The 19,873-nt window shown below is 42.8% G+C and overlaps 1 long non-coding RNA gene across 1 annotated transcript in view; it reads left to right on the top strand.

Annotated features, from left to right (window-relative positions):
* The window catches only part of LOC113611734 (uncharacterized), a 68,031-nt gene extending 48,514 nt beyond the window's left edge, over positions 1-19,517 (top strand). The window contains exons 2-3 of the long non-coding RNA XR_003429572.1: positions 10,418-10,626; positions 19,290-19,517. This is a non-coding gene — a long non-coding RNA (uncharacterized LOC113611734). The remainder of the gene's footprint in view (positions 1-10,417; positions 10,627-19,289) is intronic.
* Positions 19,518-19,873: the final 356 nt, after the last annotated feature.

Consider the following 19,873-nt stretch of genomic DNA (forward strand, 5'->3'; position numbering starts at 1 on the left):
AAATACCTATGAATTAATAAAAAAGGTAAACAAAATATTAGAAAAAATGGACAAAAGACACGAACAAGCATTTCACATTAAAGAAACAACACTAGTTAACGGATGTGCAAAGATGCTCAACTTCATAAGGAATATCACAATTAGGCAGCAATTCATATTGCCCAGATTTATAAAATTAACAAATCTTACAATACTAAATATTGTTGAGGATGTGGAACAATGGTAACACTCAGACACTGCTAGTAGGAGTATAAATTGATGCAACTTCCTTGGGAAACTCTTTGGCATTCCTTGGTATAAAGATGTGAATATCCTGTGATGTAGGAATTTCACACCAATATATAATATTTCCTAGAGAACTTGCACAGGTGCCCCAGGGACCATGAATGAGATTATGATTGTAACCTTATTTGCCACAGCAAAAACTGGAAACAATGCAAAGTTCATCAACACTAGAATGGATGAATACATTGTAGTACATTCATGTAATGAAATACTATACCAAAGTAAAAATGAATGAACCACAACTATATGCACTAAATAAATTTCATGTTGAGTTAAAAAGTCATGAAAGAGTACAAATGTTATGATTCAGTTTGCATAAAGATAAAAAGGCCCAAGGCTCAGGGCTTCACTGGCAGTCCAGTGGTTAAGACTCCACACCTACCACTGCACGGGGCGCAGGTTTGATTCCTGGTCCGGGGACTAAGATCCCACATGCCACGTGGTGTAGCCAAAAAAAGAAAGAAAAAAAAAAGGCCCAAGGCTCCAGGTTGCCTTTAGCCCTGGCAAAAGAATCACATGGTCCAACCTGATGCCCTGGGGTTCTACACTGGGGTTTGAGGTCAAAGCCTCGGAGAAGAAATGAGCATTCATTCATTCATTCATTATTAAGTTCCTACTCTGGGCCAGGCACTGGCAGGAAAAGTGACAAAGTAGACTAGGTATTTGTCCTTATGGATTAATAGGGAAGACAAAATTAAATAATTATACAAATACATATATAATTACAAAATGTGGTAAGTGCTGTGAAAGGAAAAGCAAAGAAAACAGTGAGAGTGTAATGAGAGTCCTTCACTGAGGTTTCATGTAAAGTACTTAAGTTGAATGTCACTAACACAGTGCCTGCCACATGGAAAGCACCTAATATATGTTTTTTGAGCGATTGCTACTTCTGCCTATTCTATTCATTCAACAAATATGTATCGGGAATATTCTCTGTGCTAGGTATTATTACGGGTGCTGGAGATACAGCAGTATCTCCTTGTAGAGACCTGGCCATAAAACCAAGCAAGTAAGTAAATTATAGACTACATTTGAAGGCATTGAGATCTACTGAGAAAGGTAATGCGGGAAAGGGGGAGTAGAGAGTATTGGGAGGGTGTTGGAATTTAAAATAAGGTGGTCAGCAAAGGCTTTGTTTCCTTAAGAATGTGGCATTTGAGTAAGGCTCGAAGGTGGGATAGGAGCAAGAAAAAATGATCAATCTACACAGGTAAGTATAGATACAGTTCACGGGAAATTGAGACCCAATTTAGGTAAGAAGAAGTAGTTACTTTCAGTTCAAATTTCCAAGCCCAGAGAACATTCATCCTAGAATGCATATAGAATCACACTAAAACAGAGACATATAAATATCTTTTAAAAAATAGAAAAAGATAGATTCTGGCACTGACCAACTGGTTAGATTTCTCTGTGTCCTTGGCAGAATTCTAGAATGCATTAACAAACAGGTGATGTATGAGCATTTAGACAAGGAAACAGTTATTGGTGCCCAAATATACCCTATTATATAATATGCCCCAATATCCTTTTTTGTTCTTTGTGTGTGCAGCACAGATTCCATGGGCAACCAATCTGAAATTCTACATAGACTATCACTCTAACTAGAGTTTCACAATGTGCATTAGCGTATTAAGAGCTCCACAGTAAATGAATTAGTTTAATTTTTTTTAAACTCAAGAACCACTCAAAAACAAAAACCAAAAAACTATTATCTGGCAGAAGGAGTATTCCGTTAAACACACCTGAAGATACACTAAGTTAGAAGAAAGGATGAAAGATGGGATTAGACTAGACAGTGGAGGGGTTTTGGAGCAAGACTGGACTGGACTAGGCTAGAAGAGCCTTCTGTGAGAACCAGGAATAGCTGGGGGTAAGTGGTGTAAGGGGAGCCAGACTGGCTTAAAGGTCCAGAGGGAGAGCAGGCAAGCACAAGAGCAGACATAAATTCTTTAAGAACAAGTCATCCTGAACTAAATCATTTTTGATGGGTTTATAGAACTTACAGATCAAGAGACTTCTGTAGACGCAGTGCATTTTGATTTCAGAAAGCATTTGACAAAGTTCCTTATAATATTTGTATGAAAAGAAAGGGTGGGAAGAGGTTAAATGAGAGCACAAATGTCTGAGTATGAGTTGTTAACCCAGTTATTTCCAAAGCACATTGATTGTTGGACTAATGATGCCAAAGTGGAGGGAAGTCTCTTAATGTCTTCTAGCCGGGGCAATACAGAGCGGTGGATAAGACGACAGGCTCTGAAGCCACAGTACCTGGCCTCAAATCCTGCCTCTGCCATTTATTAGCTGAGTGACCTTGGGCAAGTTACTTAACCTCTCTGTGCCTCAGTTTGTCATCAGTAAAGTGGGGATACTAATCATACTTATTAGATTGATATGAAGATGATATGTGTTAACTCATGAGAAGTGTTTAGAACAGAGCCTGGCACATGGTAAACACTCAGTAAATGTGGATAACTTGTATATTCTGTCCTGGGCTCTACACACTTTTTTTTTTTTTTTAAATCTGGGCTCTGATTAACATACAAAAGTCAGTTTCCTCCTATAGCTGGGAGAAACAGATGGTATGTTAGATGACAAAGTCAAGATTCAAGAAGATTTCAAGAGGCTAAATGAAGTCTTTAAACCGTGAAGATAAAAACTTCAGAGGTAAAGGTCAAGATCAGGTCTATACTTCAAAGAAATCAATGAAGTCCAGGATGAGGTGAAAGTGACTTAAAAGCCAGTTAATGCAAACACACACACACACACACACACACACACACACACACACACACACACAGATTAAACCATAGAATGCTACGATTGTCTCTTTTTTTTTAAAGAACAAAGGATAAGAGAGGTAATGGTTCCAGCGCCATCCATACTCCACAGACCACATCAGAGGATTTTATTCCTATCTGAGAGCTCCCTGCCTGACTGCAAGACATCTTCAAGCAGGAACATGTCCAGTGGGGCTGCTTGAATGGGGAAGAGCTCCCCAATCCCATCGGGTACAGGCCAGTTTCAGGAAATCGGGACTATTTAGCCCAAAGAAAGGAAGACTAGGAGGAGGCCTGACAACCGTCTTAACATGTTTGAATGTCTGCCATGGAAAAGAGGGATTTGATGTATCCTTTAAGGCTTCACAGGTCTGATGGTTTGAGTTACAGGGAAGCAGTTTGGGGTGGGATATGGTGGAGAATTAATAAATAAGAGGCCTGGACTGCCCCTTGAGTTGGCAAGCGCCTGTCATTGGAAGACTCCCCCCGCCACAGAGGGGAGACGGCTCCCTCACCCCGACCCCCTGACCTAGAGGGCCTAGTGAGGGAGGAAATTCCTGCACAGGGAGGAATGTCCTGCTAGGTGACCTCTAAGGTCCCTGCCGACTCTGAGGTTGGCCATTCTGAGAATAGGGTCTGGTGGGTTGGGGAGAATTTTCTATGAAGGAGAACATTTTATGAGTTTCTGTCTGGAGGGAAATGCATGGGGACACGTGGGAGCTGGCCTGTGGGTTCCTGCAAAGACGGCCATGAGAGAGGCCACTGCCCACCTTCACATCCCCAGCCCGCTTGCTGGGAGCCCGTCTCTTTTCACAGCAGGGAGAATGCCTTGGAGATAAAACCATTTTTGAGAAAAATAAAATAGAAGTGAGGCAAGTGTGCATTTTGTAGAAAGGGAGTGCTTGTTTGGAGAGTGTTTTATTCTTCTCCTTCGGTTGTTTTCTGAGTAGCTTGTCAGCAGACCTCTTGGAGAGGCTTCCATGCTCTGGAGTGTGTTTCCAAGTGTTATAGGCACACATGTTTTGGAAATCTAAACAGGCTGTCTGAAGCTGCTTTTTAAATTGAAGAACCGTTTTTTAAGTACTGTAGCAATCCATCTGAATTGAATATTTTAAAACAGTCCATGTTTGTATAAAGAACAGTTGTATCTCCATGTCCTGCACATAACTTCTTCTTGAAGATGATCACAACTTCTGTGGTATTAAAATTTGGGGCCACAGAGGACCAATTCTACAGCAAAGAAGGAATGGCCCCCAGAAACCCTTTGTATCCACCATGGAGGATTTTCTCCTGCCTTCTCTCATTTCTGGGTGGATTTACTAAGGCTTCTGTGTCCCTGGTCCTGAGTGATAATGTAGCTAAACCGAAAAACGGGGCCCAGGTCTTCAGGAAGCTTAAAATCCAAATTGGGAAATAGTTTTACCCACCTCTTGGTGGTAAATTGTAATGCTTGGTGGTAATTGTAAAGCAATTAACAGATGAGCAGTTCTGGCCATGGCCAGGATGGAGGTAAGACATGCTCACTAGCGCACACGCCAGTGCAATGCAATTTTTTTTTTTTTTGGTAGAACGGCTCATATTATGGTATCTTCTTAGGAAACACAGTTACAGAGGGTTGATTCCAAAGTCTGTTACATAAATCTCAAAGTGCCATAGCTAACGCAATTGCTCTACTTGGCCTCTGTTCTTCAGGAGGCAAATTAGAAGGGAGTATCATGGAGGAACTGGTATGAACTTGTGGGCAGCAGAATGTGTGTATCTTCCACTTGGCATTGAGCAGGAATGGAAAGTAAGACTAGTTAAGACAACTGCATTTGGTAACCCTGGTTAATTTATACTCGTCAGATGGGTGGTTCTATATTGTCATTCAAGATTCTTTTTTTTTTTTTTTTTTGCGGTACACGGGCCTCTCACTGTTGTGGCCTCTCCTGTTGCAGAGCACAGGCTCTGGATGCGCAGGCTCAGCGGCCATGGCTCACGGGTCCAGCCGCTCCGCGGCATGTGGGATCTTCCCGGACCGGGGCACGAACCCGTGTCCCCTGCATCGGCAGGCGGACTCTCAACCACTGCGCCACCAGGGAAGCCCCAAGATTCGTTTTTGAATCTCTATCTTCTTTGACCTAACATCTGCTAAGTGTGTACTACCTGATTACAAGAGCACTCTTATTACTGTTGAGGAGACAGATTTGTGAACACAAATTCCAATATGCTAGATGTAAAGAATTAACCAAGGCACCCCGTTTTCCAGCCACAGGACAAAAGGAATTCTCCAGGACTGCTTTGCTTGTCAGGTGTTCCAAAGGGAACCTTAAAAGTGTCTTTACTTTTTCAACTTCTGGTACAAGGACCAAAAAGAGGGGGAAAAATGATAGGAAGTGATAAACACTGTTTATGAAGAATGTGTCTCTTCTTTTTCCAGTAATAATTACCCATGTGAAGGGATTATGCCATTATTTGCCCCATTCTCATGAACCTCACTAATGACAATGCTTTCGACATAGGGAAAATTATGTAAAGGGGGGGAAATTGGACATAAGGCTCACCCTCTTATCCCTGAAGTCTTCCCTGCTGTGTCCCTTGCTTAAAGGACGGGGGTTGCAGAAAGGAGGTTGGGTTTGGATGGATAACCATTACATTTTGTTAAAGATTGCAACATTATGCAGCCATTGTCCCTACTCTGTCAGGGTTTTTCCCCTCATGACTTTCATTTCTTCAGAAAGTGTTGGGACCATAGTCCCTGGTTTCAGGCTGGACACACGTCGTTCTCTTAGAGCCTGCTGGTCTGTATTCTAGAGGACACTGTCCCCCTGACTGCTGAGTATGCACAAGCATCTCATCTAGTCTTTAACAGGGAGCCCAAATCATCTGCTTCCTTCCCCCATGACTTTTTCCTTTAAGTTAATGAACTATATACCTGCTACCTTAATTTATTTGCTCCCAGCCATCTGTCTGCACAATGAAAATTGATTATCAAAGTGTAAAGAGGACTTTGGGGGTGAATAATCCTTATCTGAGACCCTTTGAGTCTTAGTTGTCTCATTTATAAAGTAGATTGAAGGAATTTAATGGATGCAATTTAGAAATGGTAAAGGCTGTAAAAATACAAGATGCTGCTTACTACTGGTCCCAGCAATCCCACCTCTTCTTTCTGGCCTCCACTGCCTACTGTCAACATTTCTTAGAGCCCTTCTCACTACCTCCCTTCTCCTGATTCATTAACATGCATTCCTTGTTCTTAAAAAGAAAATATATTTGCCACTACAGGAATCTGACTTCAACTGTCTGATTTTGTATTCCTTTAACCCTTTCAGTAAACACTGATTTCTTTTCTGTGCCAGGCATTGTGCTGATGAGGTCTATAAAGGTGTATAAGAGGTAGTCCTTAGTCTCAAGGCAATACTATAGAGTATGAAAGATCTGGATTTGAATCTTGGCTCTGACATTTACCCAGCCAGGTGATCTTGGAGAAGATGCATAATATTTGAACCTCAGGTTTCTCATCTGGTGTTATAAGGAGTAAAGGCAATAACGTGCCTGACTGATCCATTTTGTTAGTCTTCTGTAAATGTTGGATGTTGTTGTTGTTGTTATTATTACTATTATTATGCCAGGTCAGCCAACCCCTGGAATTCATTCACTGTAAACAGCTAATGCAGGAAAGGAGCTGTGGCCCTGCCTGAGGTAGACTGTGTTTGAGAGAACAGGTAAACTCCCCTTTGGTGATGTCATGAAATAACTGAGAAGAATTTGGTGGGAAATACCAGTTAATTCTTGCACTGGGCCTGGTGTGGCTGGGGAAGCACAGATGCACTGCAGGGTGTGGCCATTCCCCTAATCACCTGAGTACATCAGGCCACCTGTCTCCCTTTCTTCCCTTGCCACCTCCACCTACATTTACAGTGTGTTTCCCATCTTTACACTTTGTCTTTCTGTTTCTGCTATGAAACCACAGATTCTGCCTGTATTACAGGGTAACTTTTATTTCCTAAGGTTTTGTCAGCTCCTAGAAGACAGGAAATATTTTACTAGTATTTATGCCTCCTGCAATATTACAGTAGTAGGTGCTCCAAAAGTATGCCATGTATAATTAAACTGAAATTCAGTGATTCCCTGTTGATTATCTTATCAAAATTAGTTCCAAACTCAGCCCACAGTCAAAATCCTCCATGAACTTCATCTTCCACTATTCTCCAGGGCTGCTTTAGACAATTTTTCTTCCCTTCCCAATTTTCTCTGCTGTTCTCACCTCTTCTGGAGGTGCTGTTTTCCTCTCTTTACCTCATACGTACTTACTTCTTCACTTTTAATGCTGTGTTCATGTCCTACTTCTGCCACAGAATCTTCTCTTATTATCCAACTGACATGGATTTCTCATTCATTCATTCATTAATCTTTCATCTAGCACTATCTTCATTTAGTCTTGATTACATACTGTTTTATATTGTTGTCCAGTTGTTGCATGCTTTTGTGATATGATAGACATTAGTCCTGCTCGTCAGTATTTCTGGTTCTCCTCCTCGTGGGCCCAGTAGGATTGTACCTAACCTACCTCTTGTTAGTCACACCATGTGACGTGCTTTAGCCAATCCAAAGCAGAATTGACAAGTGTCACAAGCAGGCAGAAGCTGAAGAGTCAGTGCATGACTCTCTTCTTCTCCTACTGTTGCAGTGACCTGTGACAGTCCACAGAGTCAACCCTCTGTCAGCCTGGATCCCTGAAGATGATGTGGAGCAGAGTCCCACTTCCATGACTTATGAAAGACATGTACCATATATGAGAATTTAAGCACTGATTGATTTAAGTTTCTAGAATTAATGTAACTAGGTGATCCTAACTGACACAGGTGTCTTGTTTCCTGAGTAAGGCTAAGCACAAGGACTGAGTCTTCACTGGTTCCTACATGTCTCTTGGGACCTCAAGGAGCATAGCACACATACCAGGCTCTTACTGTTTGTTAAATGAACACGTTTTAATCCAATCACAGCACCTTTGGATTGAAAGGGATGACTAAGGTCACCTAATGTTAACATTCATTTGTTTGAATCTCTTCTATGACTTTTCTGCCTGGTGTTTAGTCTGTTTAAACAATTCCAGTGACAGTAGACTCACACCATTCAAGGCAGTTTTTCTTTTGTTGTTTTTTTAAATTATGCTAGAAAGTTCAGCCTTATATTGATCCAAAATTGATCTCAGTGTAGCCTCCTGTCCTTGGTCTGGACCACCTCTCAAGCTGTAAGGGAAACATTGGCCCATCAGTCCTGCCCCTCACTGTGCTGGTGCAGAGGAGAGAGGGACGGCTCTTACTTGGGAGAATTTACGTCCATGAATTCCATGACCCAGGCTGAATTTTCCTCCTTGCTCAAGAAAAGCCTCAAAAGCCTCCAGGTCACTCGCAGAACAGCTTTAAACATGTTACGAGGGCAGAGCCACCACATGAAGGAAGATCTTTTCTTTGGCCACTCTCAAGTTGCACAACACATTAGAGGGGTTGGAGGAAAATCAGGAGTGCTCTGTGATCATGAATTGTGAGGACAGATAGTCACTATGTGGGATTCCACTGATGTTTCCCTCAGATGTGATAAAGCAACCCCAACTGTTGGCCACAAAACCATCCAGAGACACTCCCCTCACCAGCCCTGATGACCTCAGCTGCGCTGTGTCTGGCCACAGACCCGACGCTTTCTCCAGGGAAAGTTCCATGATTAAAAAGCCATGGAAGGGTCCACTTTCAAGGGTGCTGCTGAATGGATCTGAATGGAAACCTGGAGGATAGTGATTTATTTCTCTGAGCTGCATCTCCAGGCTCTGCAGCCAGTGGTGGGCTCTGCAAAGGAGGGATTCGTTCCCCGTCCTCCGTTCCCCCACCCCCGCCTCAAGAGCACTCACAGCCCTGGAGCTGTTCCAGCCTCAGAGGGATTTAGAAAGTTGAAAGCTCAGCAGAGGAAATAATATCACAAATGAAATGGTTTTGAACCATAACAAAATGAGTTTTCCTTGGAAACTGTTTTGTTTCTTTAAATAAAAAACAAAACCTCTCAGACTGCAGAAAAACATGACCCAGAGACTGAGGCAATTTGGTGAGCTTACACACGCCTTCCCACCCGGCCCCAAGCCCTTCTCTCCATTTGTCAGGTCAGATTGAACATTTGTGAGAAGCGGCTTCTTTGACAACTAGACACTCCCCAGAAAAGCCTGTGACTTTCTAAGGCCAAGAGATTGAGTTTTCTTCAGGAAGATAGAAAGAAGATAATAGAAAAATGTGATAAATTCATTCAGTTCATCCCGCAAACAGTTATTCAACCAGTCTGCTCTCCAGGTACTGGAGATGTGAAGAGGAAAAAGACCCAGTCCCTATCTTCAAGGTGGGAGAAATAGCCATTGAATCAATAATTGTAAAATTTGAGAGTATATATCACACACACATAAAAACATATAAACAGCCTGGTATGTGTAAAGTGTCTTTCTTTGGAGTAATGAACATTTGTTGAGTGCTACCATGTGTCAAGAATTCAATAGTTCTCACTAAAACCCAATGGAGGCAGAGGTACCATTACTATTCTCTCTTTCTAGATGGAGGAGTTGAGGCATAAAATGTCTAAGTAACATGCTCAAGGTCACACAGCAAGTAAGAGGTGACACCATGACTAATACCAGATATGTTTCTATCACCAGTGGATCCATCCTTGGAGTTATATACACACACTTTATTTGCCCCTCCCCACAGACCTGGTAGGTAGGAATAAATGTTCTTGCTTTACTAAATGATGACATGGAGACAGAGAGATTGAGTCATAACTCACCCACAGTCTCACTCTGTGTAATCACGGGCACTCTAGTAAGTGGCAGAGCCAGGGCTTGACCCCAGGTTTGCTCCCAGCAGTGAGCTCTGGACGATGGTCCTAGACAGTGGGTCAGGACAGACCCAGACCCAGATGTAGAAAAGGCTTTCCATATCAACTAGCACCCAGCACGGTGCCTGGCGCTTACTCTCTGTAAGGATTTGTTGAATAAAATTTAACTTAAGCTCTACTTCAACACTCATAAATTAAGAAACTGAGACTCAGAGAGGTAGGCAATTTGTTTGAGTTTGCATAGCTAGTAAATGCAGTGAACAAAACTGGAATATAAGAAGGCTTTTGCAAGAAGACCAGAGCCTGGTTATTGTAACTGAGGCATGGCAATATATTCGTATTTATCAAGACAAGCTAAATTGTGTGTGTGTGTGTGTGTGTGAGTGTGAGTGTATGCGTGTGTGTTGAGTGTATGTGTGTGTTTCTATAGTATTACCAAATCTTAGCGGCTGAAAGGTTCATAAAACAAAGGTTTATTTCTTGTTCATGCTTCAACCCTGTAGGTTGATGGGGGACTCAGCTCAACCTGGGCACTCAGGACCTAGGCTGACAAGGGCTCTGCCCTCGTATGATTTCACCATCTCGACAGAAAGCTTTGGAGTTTTCACTGCAGCACGGGAGAAGAGTACGGATAATTGCATACTGGTGCTTAAATGCTTCCACCAGAACAAGACCCCTGTCACTTCCCTTCACTTCTCACTGACTAAAACAGGTAAGGTGACCACTCTTAACTTTTAAGGGGGTGAGCAGTGTAATCCTCCCTTGTGCCTGGAGGGAGCAGAGAACTGGGAATGCTCGTGAGTGCTAACGATGTCTTCTTCAGTGGCCAAGGGTTAGGTGCTTAGGATCTGGAGTTGGACAGTTAGATCTTTGAATTCCATCTAAGACACTTCTTGACTGTGTGATCTTGATTTAGTCTGTCTCAACTGTGGATGCCTCTTCTGTTAAATGGGGACAATAATAGTAACATGTAGAGCACGTAGCCCAGGGTCTGGCACCATGAAAGCCCTCAATAAGTGTTAGTTACATCTATGAGGTCACAACCACTTGGGAAGTATTACAGTAACATTTGTGTTTTAAATAGTATAGGCCTGGGGGGCAGGTATGAGGGCAACAAGACCAGACACAGATACATCAGTGAGGAAGCTACTGCAATATTTCAGGCAAGAGATGTTGAGGGTCTACAGCAGGGCAGTGGTTACAGGGAGAGAGAGAACAGATCTGAGGAAATCAGAAGGTAAAACTGGCAGGATGAACAGCGATTCTGAGCTGTATCTTAAGGTTGCTTGTATTCTTTCCATAGTTGGTGGTCATGAGGAGGAGTGAGCACTGTGGCAAAGCCCTAAATGGGGAGAGACTGTTACAGGAGATGGAAGCAGCGATGGGAGCCCGATGCTACTCCCTCTCCACTCCCACTTAACCTAGGTTACACGGGGAGTGGCAGAATGAGAAGCCCTGGAGAGGGTGGTAGGGAGGATGGTGCCTCAGGAAGTGTCAGACTTTAGCTTAGACCACAAGGAAAGAGTACAAGGAATGAGGTTTCCAAGGATGCAAAGGGATGAGAGGAGGATACCTGTGCTGGTAGGAACCCAAGATGAATAAGACAGTGGCATGAATATGTGTTGATGGATTGGTTTGGAGCCGGTACCCATTGGGCTCTACACCCCTCCTAGGAGAGCCAGAGCCTGAGGTCTAAGGTCTGAGTGCTGGCAGTGCCATGGCCACAGGATCTTGTATAATTTCTCCCAGTGGTCCCAGAATCTTACATAATCGCTGTCTGATTAGTGTTTGTTAAGTTGGAAGGGAGACTACCGTTAGGGAAGAGAGAGAGCCTGCAAAGCCCTCTTCCCAGCCAGACCTGAGATTGTCCTATCACCAGTGTTAGACTGAGGACATCAGGCAGTAAGTGTCACCAACATCTGATGCTGGACTATTTTGCAAGTCTATTCTTGTGAATTCCTCTTCAGACATTAAGTGCTGTCACTTTTGTCACTGCCTTTGAGCAGGACAAGGAGTGTCCCTGAGCTGAGGGTTCCTTGGACAGCCTCCATGATATGGAACTAATAGAATTTCTGTGGATAAAACCTTGGGTGTGAGCATATGGAAGGCTCTGCCTGTCACCGTGTTCCAGAACAGCTCTGACCAGACCCTGCCCACACATGTGGGTCAGGGGAGGAGAATGAATGGGTCAGCTCAGCTGAGCATCAGTTAGCCTCGTGGGCAGCACGGAGATAGCCCAGCCTTTCCACTCAGTGGTGGCCCAGTTCCTGTCCATTAGCTCTGCAGATTGCATGTGGCCAGTGGTGGCCCGTGGTCCTCTTTTCAGAGTACTCAGTGCCCTGCAGCACTCTCTTCTCTTGTGTTGGATGGTGTTGATGGATAAGGTGAACATACCTAGCAACGTTATCAGTCACACACGGGCTCCTAAATTGCAATCCAAAACCAAGTAAAAATGTTTCTGGATCAACTGTGCCACTGCTCCCCTCCCTCTGTGCAGGTTATAAAGAATCAACTTGCTTTCATCCTTCCTCCCCCAGCCTTTATTCTATTTGCTCATTTAAAAAAAGCTATTATGGTAAAATATAACATAAAAATTACCATTTAACCATTTTAAGTGTACAGTTAAGTGGCATTAAGCACATTCACATTGTTGTGCAACCGAATCAGCTTGGTTTTAACTTGACTGCCATGGACCCTGGTTTCTATCTTTTTCACATTCCTGCAAATACAAAACTGCATGTAGCAGCTCCGTTGGTCCTCCCTGTGTATGCAAACCATGGGAAGGATGGCACCATGGAAAGTACTCTGAAATGCCATCCTCTGCTTGGTAGGAGTTGGGTACTGTTAGATTTCCTAGGCTCTGGCATTTTGCCTGTTAATTAAATGCCTCTTCTTGAAATGGATCCCCCACCGTGTGGACCCATATGCCATTCAAGGCGTTAAGACCCCTCCCCTCCCTTCATGTGAGAGGATAATCATGCCAAAACTCTTTCATGGTTATAGAAACTGGGAAAACAAAAATAACTCAAAATAACACAATATAACATGTCTATAGTTTAAATTTGTCTAACAAAATTGCAGATTGATAAGCCTTAGTTAATACTATCATTAAAAATTTAAGTTCTCTTGTTGGGAAGCCATCCTATGGGCCTGTGTTTCCTTCTCACTCAGCTTCCTCGTGTTGATAGTTCAGCCCAGTGTTGGGATGAAGTAGGAAAAGGGAGAGGAGAGGGTAACGTGTCAGTTTTGATGTTCCACTAGGGTGGCTTTGCCACCTGGTATCATTTCCCTGTTGAGATTGGAAGTTGACATCTCAACGAGCATAAGGTCTTCACACCTTTCCATTGGGCTGTAACAAGGAGAATCACTCTACAAAGACATTCCGTATCCAGGTAGAACTTCCTTTGGGACCTAGAGGTCAGGAAGGTTGGCAATGTGAGGGAAGCTTAGTTTAGAGAATCTATTCAGCCATTTGTTCAGAAAATCTTAACTGAGCGCCTACCGTTGTACCAAGTTGTGTGTGAGATGCTGGAGTAGCTAAGAAGGATCAGGTGATTCCTACCCAGTAACTTCTAGTCCAGGGGGAGGACCCAGTTTATCTGTGTATGGATGACCTTGCCTACCCAGATGCTATGCTTCAGTGCAGGGTGACTCCCATGCTCTGGCACTGCACAGCCAGGTCTCATAAGAAGATGCTCTGAGCTACCCATCTCTGTACATGGAGAAAGACCCAGAGCTTTCTGTTTCATTCACATCTTGATCCCAACTTCCTACTCCATCTCTGCATTTACTTGGGACCTGATCTCCTACTTGATCTTCTTTTCAGGCCCAGGCTTGATGTCAGACTTGGGTTCTTTATCTTGATACTCAAGCATTCTCCTGTGGTCATTATAGTTGTATACTCATGTCCTGGATCTCTGCTCTTCTCTGCCCCTGGCCACTTCTTTTTATGACTTAGCCTGGCTCCTTGAACCTCCTCCTTACCTTGATCAGCCTGGCTGGTACCACCTACCTCACCTGGCCCCTTTTCCAGGGGTTAGAAAGCTGTACAACCAATTCTTGAATTACAAATTAGTTTCTCCCTGCTGCCTGGCTGAAGCTGAAACTGCTTTCTTCCTACTCTTAGTATCTGTGTGCTCAGAGAGTACCATTTTCAGCCCATTTTAGCACAAGTCCAAGGAAAGCATCACAAAAAGAAAAGCAAGTGGTTGTATCTGTGTCTGTAGTTACCTATACCTATATATCTTCTTTGATGTCTTCTTGAAGAAACACAGAAGCACTTTCTTTGCTTTATCTCATTTGGTTTACCTTTAAGGCTACTCTACTCCCTATGGGTAATAACCTAGATATAATTGGCAGACATTTTCCCCACTACTTAACACCTGCTAACACCCCATAGGACTAGTGTCCTGTGGAACACACTTTGGGAAAAATGGAGGCAACTCCAGCTGTCTTTCCAGAGATCCTGTGATTGTCATTAAGGTTTAGATTTTCTGTCAAACAAATCAAGGTAGCACCATATGTAAATCACCAAATGTATATGGACCAACCAGTCATTGGTGTCAGATGCGTTAAAATTCTCTTTGACTCTTCATGATTACAAATTATCCTCCACGTGACTATCCGAGTGATCTTTCGAAAGTAAAAATCGGAGCTTTACAGGCTTACCATTGCCTATGGGACAACATCTAAATTCTGGAGAACAAGGTTCAAAACTCATCATGAGTGATTCCTACCTACTTTTCCAGCCTCATCTCTCTCCTGACTCCTATGGACATCTTGGACTCTGTCCAAACCACTTTCCTATGGTTACCCACTATTCCACTCTTTCCTTTGCCTCCCTGCCTTTGCAAATGCCATTTTCTCTGCCTGGGACTTCCTTTTGTCCTTGTGTGCTCCAAGGCTCAGCTCAAATGTCTTTCCTGTAAAAGTCCCCCTTTGCCTTGGTAGGCAGAGCTAAGAGCTTTCTCTCACCTCACATTACCATTTATCATATTCATATCTATTCCATTACTAACTAATTGGATCATGCCTGGTTTTCCCACTTGACTGTGAGCTCTCAGAGGGCAAATACTCTTGTCTTATTCATATTTTTATCCTCAGTGTCTAGCACATAGTAAAAACTTAATATGTGTTTGTTGAAAGAATGATGATTAAATGAAAGAACAATAAAAGTAGAGGATGTTACCGCTTGGTTACAGATTTGTAGCCAGTGTTAAATAGTCCTGGAATGAAAGGAAAATGGGCTTAAAATTGCATGGTCACCAGCTGATTTCTTACCAACAAGGAAAAACATTGAACGAATGAAAAACATAGCTGAATGATGTTATCCTTAGGGAATGGTGAAACTATTCAGAGAAAGATATCAGAGAGGCACCTAGTGTTTTCTCATGAAGGACTTTGATTTTCACCCACATCAAATATTCTCTAGCACCCATAGTTTCTCCTTCTTCTTGCTTCCTTATGCTTTTCAGTAGGTTCAAAAACTCCATGTTAAATAAGAAAATCAAACAAAAACCCTGTACTCATGCTTGAAGTTCTATCTCTAAGATCCATGATAGACCCAATCAGGGTCATCATACGCACATAATTTATTTTGATTTCCTCAAGGCATTGACAGTGTAGCTCATGAAAGCCTTGAAGACAGGATGGAAAAGGTGAATTAAGAGTTATTTGACAATCGAGTTTAAATAAACCTGGTTGTAGATCGGACTTAATCTGGAATCAGGTCTTGGTGACAAGCCAAGCAGCTCTCTTCCATAGCCTCGTCTTCCTGCCACCTCCCTCTTCTGTGTTCTGTCCTAGCCATGCTGGCCTCTTTTCAACTTCTAGGACCTTCTGGGCTTTCCTCCACCAGACCTTTTGCATAAGGCTATTGTCTCCGCCTGGAAACTTCTTCACTTTCATCCTCACCGGGTTGATCCCACTCATCCCTTACCTCACACATGATTTCCTCCTCCCCAACTAGGTCAAACCCCTCTGTTGTGCTCACGGTCCCATGTACTTGTACTTGTAACACTCATCATGGTTGCAGTTTCTTTTATTTGTGGGATATCTTGCTCCTTCACTAGACCATAAGGTGATTTTTCTTTTCCCATGTCTGATTTTTCTCACCAGCTTATCCCAGTTCTTATACAGCCCTTGACTTGGATGAACAAATTTATGAATAAGAAAGCTCAGGTCCAAGTTAAGCAAGTACAAGACTCGCAAGTCTGTGGAAGTCTGCCTGGGGTCCAAAGCTGATAGGAGCAAGCAAATAAACCAAGTGAAGGAGTTAGTGCTCAGACAAAGAGAGTTTGCAATGAGTTCCCTGGACTAAGGTCACATTTGTTGATGTTTCTTTAAAAGCTCCAGGTTGGCCTTATCCTTCCTAATAGATGAGAGGATCTGTCAGTATGTTGGATTATGAGATTAAGATTCATACAGAACCCAACATCAGTGATCATTCAAGTTATTGAGCATCTCTTATTAGTCTCATGCTCTCGCCTCTAGGGGGAGCTCAAGGCTTCCCCCTCCTCTCACAGGGTGCTCAAAATAGAAGGGGTGGGGCTCTTAGTGGAAGGAATAATGCAATTATAAATGGAGCTGGACTGAGCAAATGCTCTTATATTCACCCCTTTCCAGTTTGCTCTTGTGTTCTTTTCTCTTTCCTTTTCTTTTTCTTCCCTGCTGTGTTTGCCATCAGATGGGCTTGTTTGAGTTCACAGAAGTCCTGCTAGGGTCAAAGGTGCTCCTGTTCAGGTTGCCAGGGTGGGAGACATTATAGGGATTTGGAGGCCAAACCTATAATTAGGAGTAAAGATCAAGCTTTTGCCTGGTGCATTCTTGGTGTCTTTATTCCTTAGGCTCTCATCATGGTGGCGAGCAGCAGGTAGAAGGTATAGCTAACACATCAGTGAGCCAGGCACTGTGCTAGGCTCTGAAATAACACGATGAGTTAGACATAGTTCCTGCCCACAAAGACTTTAAGTCTCACTAGTCAGTAAGCCACATGCCTGTGTTTAAGCTAAATAATCACTGGTAAAATGGGAGATGGAGGAGTCCTGGTCTAATAATAGTGAGAAAACAACAAGACAAAACAAAAAACTAAGCAGTTGTAATTTACCATAAACTTGAAAGGAAAATCTAGAGTGATGTGGGAGCTGAAAAAGTTTTTGTAATTTTAGGCTCCATTGATAGATATATACTATGTGGATCAAAGGAGTTAATAGTCCTATTGTAATTAGTGCTGGCCAGTCCACATCTGGAGTATTGTATTTCCTTCTGGACACCACATTTGAAGAGGAACATGGACAAATTAGAGTGTGTCCAGAGAGGGTTGACCAGGATAGTAAGGTGTAGGGCGCGGTCAGCTAACTGCTACGCGGCAGGAAGCTGAAATAAGCTGAGTCATCCTTCCTGTGGCCACTGCGCTTGCGCTAAGTATACTAATGAGGTTTTAAAGTAGCGACCTATCCGATGCTGGCTCACAAATCGCACCATCGGCGAAAGCCAATCACAGAGCGACACATGTTCTTAATCCCTATATAAGCAGACTGCTATAGGATTGCGGTGTCTTCCTTCCATCTTTCTTCAACCAAGCTGTGCTCCAATAAAGTGTGATACGAGAAGAATCTTGCGTGTGGCGGCTCGTTATTCTGCTGGTCGGAAACGGCTCGCCGCAGTAAGGGGGCTGGAAACCCTTTCATACAGGGATGATTGAAGGACCTGGGAATGTTTAGCCTGGGAAATAAAAGACTTAGGTGGGGGACATAATAGCTATTTTCAAAAATTTGTCATATGGAAACGGGCATGGGCCAGTTCCATGTGTTATTCCAGAGAACACTTCCTAGGGACAATACTTGGGTGAATGGGTAGAAATGTTGGGGAAAGATTTTTAGTTTAATACAAGGAGAAACTTTCTAGCATCTAGGCCATCCAGCAGTGGACTGCACATCCTCTTTTCTTAGCACTTCGCTTTCTTGTGTCCTTTTCTGCCTCTCCTTGTCAGGGTCAGAACTGGTTTGCATGTTCCCCATTCTTCCCTAACAATCTCAAATCTCTGATCCTTCTTGGTCACCCTAATGGAATGAAGTCCTAGAATTTGCTTCTATGTGAGTGAAACTAGCTCTTGACAACTGACACTCTGCTAAGCACTTTATAGAGGTGATATTGAATGCTTACTGCAAAGGTATGGGGTAGATAAAATTATCAATTTTATATAATTGTCTGTTTTACAGACAGAGAAACAGCTTAGACAACTTGCTCAAAGCCACAAACCTGATGCTATGGACTGAATGGTGTGCCCTAAAATTTATATGTTCAAGCCCTCACCCTCAATGTGACTGTATTCCAAAATGGGGCCTTCAAGGAAGCAATTAAAGTTAAATGAGGTCATAAGGGTGGGGCCCTGACCCAACAGGATTAGTGTCCTTATGAGAGCTCTTCTTCACCCCACTCTCTTTCTGTCTTTCCCACCATGTGAGGACACAGTAAGAAGGCAGTCATCTACAAGCCAGTAAGGGAGCCCTTGGCTGGCACATTGATCTTGGACTTCCCAGCCTCCAGAACTGTGAGAAAATACATTTCTGTTGTTAAAGCCAGTCTATGGTATTTTGTTATGGCAGCCTGAACTGGCTAATACAGCCAGTCAGTGGGAAAGCCAGGATTTGAACTCAGGAATTCTGCTTCCATAGACTAGTCCCCTACACACCCTACTATGCTTGCCTCTCCCCTACCAAAATATAAATTCATAAAAAAATAAACAAAAGAAACCAGGTGGATTAGGAGTCTGGACCAATGTGGACTAATGGAACAGGGTGCTTGTTTTTTTCCAGTGAATAAGGGGCAGAAGTGTAGGGCAGAGATAACATGTAGCTTTTGTGGGTGTGTCAAGGACAGTGATGTTCAGTGTGTTCTCCAGGATCTATCACTATTTGCTACCTGAGCTGTGCACAATGTCTTTGTTCAAAGAAAACAGTACTCAGATCCACCCTGTAGTCCAGATGGTCTGCACATGTCACCAGACTGAGAGCCCTCTTTATTTAGTGGCACAGTTAGGATTCTGATGTAAACATTGCCCTTCTTTTTCTGACACTCTCCCCTCATTCCACTGGGATCTGGGTATTCCATTTTCATCACATCTTTATTGCTTTACATAGGACAAAGGCTTTTATAATGAATAACAAAATTGAAAAGCTTTTTCCTCCTAAAAGCCTCTATAACTCACCAAATACACACAAACCACAACCCAATAAAGCCATGATTAAAGTCTATGTAGAATAAATCTCTCAATGAGTAGCATTTTGAGTTATGTTACCAGAAGTCATCCACACCCTTTGATGTATGTTGGGCCCTCTTGCTTATAGACCTCTGTCCTATCATCACTTTCCCCAGCCATGAATATTATGCCTGTGTGATTTCTCAGTGGAGAAGGAGTCTTGTCTAATAGGAGGCACAGGGGGAAGGCTTCCTGGAACATGTGGAGAAAAATAAGGAAAATGACCCAAGTGAAACGTAAATCCAGAAACAGAAAATCAACACCAAACGGATAGTTTTCCCAGCTGGACTCCTTGCTTGTACTGAATCCAGAGGCTGCTGGAATAAGACTGATTTAGAGGGAATTTTGCCCACATTTTTGTCTTCTGGCTCTTGTTCTGTGTAGAATCATGTTGTTTAAAAACAAACAAACAAAAAACCAACAACAGTAACCAAACAAACTTCAATCTCTGAAGCAAAATATTTTCCAGATAAATCTATATTTACGACCTAAAACTGCAAATCTCTGACACCGAATGATGCCAACCAATGAACTTCACCGAGTTACCTAAATATACAATTTCTGGTGTATGCATACAGCATCCATTTGATTCTGTTGCTTCCAGCAACTATTAATTCAGGGAGAACTAAGTGGCCATCTGTTCTGATAAACTTTAAGTAGCTTGAATTCTTCACAATTGCTCCTAGCAAAGCTTCTCTTA

The sequence above is a fragment of the Aethalodelphis obliquidens genome, unplaced genomic scaffold, assembly GCF_003676395.1.
Source record: "Aethalodelphis obliquidens isolate GAN/ISIS:26980383/991018 unplaced genomic scaffold, ASM367639v1 scaffold70, whole genome shotgun sequence".
Taxonomy (NCBI): Eukaryota; Metazoa; Chordata; class Mammalia; order Artiodactyla; family Delphinidae; genus Aethalodelphis; species Aethalodelphis obliquidens.